Below are 4,789 nucleotides of genomic sequence, written 5' to 3' on the forward strand. Positions count from 1 at the left end.
TTGGCATTCTCCAATTGCATGCATGCAACGAGAGATTGCCATTAGTCACATGCACTCTTCTTACTCATTGCCCTTGTTCCCCTTGTTAATATATATGTTCCCACTTGTGTTGTTGTTGCCGTTGATGTTGCCAGTTTGATCCCCACCCGTATTATGTATACCACCGGAGTTACAACCTCTGCCGTTGCCACCCCCGTTGTTGGGAACACATTCTGGCTTGCACTTGTTTCTATCTTCAGGATGGGTATCGGTGGCCCAGTTTAGGATCCCTCTGGCCACGCCATGCAATGCACCTTCCAGAGGGGCAATAGGACTAGTGATGACATCGACAGCCCTGTGCGGTTTGTCGATTTTTTTCTCAACATGGTCTCTCACCTTATTTTTCAATTCAGAACTCGTCATAGTCTCACACTGATTAGCTCTCTTTTGGGATCTGTGTGTTTGCTTTGATGGTCAACTTATTGTCTCATGGTCTCCTTTTATAATCTAGACTTAATGAAAAAAAAAAAAAACAAATAAAAGACTTCATGATTGTTACTAATGGCTGGTAGTAGTTGGTTGTTGAATTAATTAGTGGAATTAAATATGTTTGGTACTGTATAAAGCCACTCTTTGTTTTTGCAGTTGGAAGTACGGAACTATTATTCTTCAGTGATATGCTAACCGGAAAAGTAAGACTATCTTTTTAACATTTTTTTTTTTTTTCGAACAGAGTAGATTCATTGATATGAAGGCAGATACAAGATTACACATGAATAACACTGCCCTTAGAGGAGGGTTCTTGCAGACTAGAAAGTAGAAATAAAACAATAAAAACAACTATTGCAAGAACAATGAGCAAACTCCATATGTAATTCAACCTCAGCTCATTCAGAGTTGAAGATGACAGGATCCATAAGAACTCAGGAACCAATGCTAAATAGAAATTGTGTGGAAAACTGTTAAGAAGGTCAATGATTTCCTAATGTTCACAGGATGGATTAGGAAACAAATATGTAATTATGTGCTGTAGAATATTTCTTTTCCTATTGTAATTTAGATTCCTAGAATAGCTTAGCATCATTACAGGAAATCTCTTGTATAAAGTTACAATCTCAGACTCAATGAAAATGATTCAGGCAAATATCTCTCTTCCTTTTTTACATGGTATCAGAGCAGGAAGACATACCCTAGCTCTTTGCCTTTTTTTAGCCGTCTCAATTTTTCTTTCCTCTGCTATTGCTCCTCATCATGGAGCGCGAGCAATCTTCAAAGGAAGACAAGAACAATGAAGGCAAGAACAATGTCGTCGATCCCTTTTTTCTCTACCATTCCGATCATCCAGGTTTGGTCCTTGTTTCCAAGCCTCTCAATGGCGATAATTATTCAACCTGGTGCCGAGCCATGACCATCTCTTTAAACGCCAAATCCAAGTTGGGTTTTATAGATGGTACAATAAAAATGCCGTCTGCCAAGAGCCGTCCGGATGATCATGCTTCATGGAGAAGATGCAACGATATGATTCTCTCGTGGATTCTCAATTCAATCACACCTGATCTTGCAGATAGTGTCATATATTCAACTACAGCCCAGGAGGTTTGGGAAGACCTTCGGGATCGTTTTTCTCAGAGCAACGCCCCTCGTATTTTTCAGATTGAGAGAGACATCGCTTGTCTTTCCCAAGCTCAGATGACTGTTGCAGCATACTATACGAAGCTGAAAGGCTTATGGGATGAACTGGGTTCTTACAATGACACCGTTTGCTCTTGTGGGGCAGATCATAAGCGACGTCAATTGATGCAATTTCTCATGGGCCTAAATGAGTCCTACAAAGCAATCTGAGGGCAGATCTTATTGATGAATCCGCTACCTGATGTTCGCCAGGCCTACTCTTCCATTGTTCAAGAAGAAAAACAGCGCAGCTTAGGTGATGCACGTGAGACAACTGAGACTGCAGCCATGGCCGTTCGACGAGATGAACCTGTAGCTCTAGCAGTTCGACCGGGACAAGGTTCTTCTTCTCGTTCCAACTCCTCCAACCGCAAGCCGTTGCATTGCTCCTACTGTGATAGGGATCATCATGTACGAGACACATGTTGGAAGTTGCATGGGTATCCACCAGGGCATCCGAAACATAAATCAAACCGGTCCAATCGCGGAGGCAATCGTTCTCAGTTCAACAACTCCGACAATTCTGCTCAATCTTCAGTCAATCATGTCAAGGAAGGTCCAACAATGCAGGAGATGCAGTCGGTGATGAATGGACTCTCTGATCTGCAATTTCAACAGATATTATCTATTATGAACAATAAAGGGGCAAATCAATCCTCCAATCCTAAGGCCAATGCTGCTGGTACTCCTTCAGGTTTGTCACAAGCACCGTTGCGCCTCCATCGATTAATCCTCGATAGTGGTGCAACTGATCATATTACCTCTTCTCCAAATTTGCTTGTCAACTGTCGTCAGAACACTGTTTTACCGCCAGTTATTATGCCAAGTGGAGAACAGGCTCCAATCACATCTACTGGAACTTTACCTTTGAACTCTGTTATTTCTCTGAAAAATGTGCTTGGTGTGCCATCTTTTAAGGTGGATTTGATGTCTGTGAGTCAAGTTACAAGAGGTCTCAATTGTTCTATAACCTTTTTTCCCTATTGGTGTATTTTGCAGGACTTGACGACGAAGACCACGATTGGTTTGGGTAAACAACGAGGCGGACTTTATTACTTGGTCGCATTGGCATCAACAACACTGAGCCCTAAATTCAAATCCTCTGCTGCCTTTGCTAGCCATCCATCTTGTTCTCATGTCACCTCCTCCACCGACTTGTGGCATCGCCGATTAGGGCATCTATCTTTCTCTAGATTAGATTTTATGGCAAAAAATTTGCTCAATTTCCCTTTCAAAACCAATAATGCTTGTGATGTTTGTGCACTTGCAAAACAATGTCGACTTCCTTTTTCTGCTAGTTCAATTTTGTCTGTTAGACCGTTTGAGTTAATTCATTGTGATATCTGGGGCCCCTACAAAATTCCTTCTTTTTCTGGTGCTAAATATTTTTTGACAATTGTGGATGATTATTCTCGTTTCACATGGGTATTCTTTATGCAACACAAAAGTGAAACACAACATTTACTTACAAATTTTTTCTCCTTTGTCAAAACTCAATTTGCTGCATCCATTGCTAACATTCGAGTTGATAATGGAGGGGAATTCTCTTCTATGAAAGATTTTTTTCAACAAAATGGCACCACTTATCAACACTCTTGTGTCTATACACCCCAACAAAATGGGGTTGTAGAGCGCAAACATCGTCATATCCTTGAGTCAGCCCGCGCCCTTCGCTTTCAAGCCCATCTCCCTTTGCGTTTTTGGGCAGAATGTGTTCTCACCGCTGTGCATTTGATTAATCATTTGCCCACACCACTTCTTTCCCAACAGACTCCTTTTGAACGCCTTTATGGCAAGGCCCCTTCCTATTCCCATCTTAAGGTTTTCGGGTGTCTTGCATATGCTACTGATGTGCATGTTCCTCATAAATTTGCTCCTAGAGCCAAACGTTGTATTTTCCTTGGTTACCCGGTCGGTCAAAAAGCTTACAAGCTCTATGACCTTACCACTCATAAATTTTTCACCAGTCGTGACATTGTTTTTCATGAAAATATTTTTCCCTATGCGTCTCCTCCATCCATTCCAACACCTCCAGCCCCCGTCCTTCCGCATTTTATATCTGACCCCCCTCTTCCAGACTCATTCCCCACACCCTCCACAACACCATTAGAACCGGTCCATCCTGTCACCCCATTTGAAATGGCCGAGCCGGATTCTCCTTCTGCGTCTCCGGATCCAGCCACCTCCACCTTTGATCAGCCCATTCCTGCCAGCGTCGTTCAGCCCCCTCCCGTACCGGTTTTACGACGTTCTTCACGACATCACAGTCCTCCACGTGCTTTACGTGATTACGTTTGCAACCAAGTGACGTCTCCCAAACCGTCGCCGCCTTCGTCGTCTGGTTCCACCAAAGGTACGCGGTATCCTCTTTGTAACTTTCTCTCTTACCATCGTTACTTACCACAGCATCATTCTTTTGTTGCTACTATTAGTCAGGATGTCGAGCCCAGCTCTTATATAGAGGCTGCTTCCCATTCACACTAGAAGGACGCGATGCAATCTGAATTGGCAACTTTAGAGGCCAATCACACTTGGTCTCTCACTCCCCTCCCTCATGGCAAGACACCCATTGGATGTCGCTGGGTTTATAAAATCAAACGCCACTCAGATGGCACCATAGAGCGTTATAAAGCTCGATTGGTGGCCAAGGGTTACACACAGTTGGAAGGTATCGATTATCATGACACTTTTTCTCCCACTGCTAAAATGATTACTGTTCGTTGTTTATTGGCTCTGGCAGCTGCTCAGGATTGGTCCCTTCACCAATTAGATGTCAACAACGCTTTCCTTCACGGTGATCTCCATGAAGAAATTTATATGTCTCCACCTCCTGGTCTTCAGCGACAGGGGGAGAACTTGGTGTGTCGCCTCAACAAGTCGTTGTATGGTTTAAAGCAAGCTTCTCGTCAATGGTTTGCCAAGTTCTCAACAACAATTCAAGTTGCCGGATATGTTCAGTCCAAAGCAGACTACTCGTTATTCACATGTCGGAATGGAAAGTCCTTTACCGCTCTGTTGATATATGTTGACGATATTCTTATTACGGGTAATGATCTCAAGGCTATATCCACTCTTAAGCAATTTTTGCATAGTCGTTTCCGAATTAAAGATTTGGGTGATTTGAAATATTTTCTGGGCA

The sequence above is a fragment of the Prunus avium genome, chromosome 1, assembly GCF_965620075.1.
Source record: "Prunus avium chromosome 1, drPruAviu1.hap1.1, whole genome shotgun sequence".
Lineage (NCBI taxonomy): Eukaryota > Viridiplantae > Streptophyta > Magnoliopsida > Rosales > Rosaceae > Prunus > Prunus avium.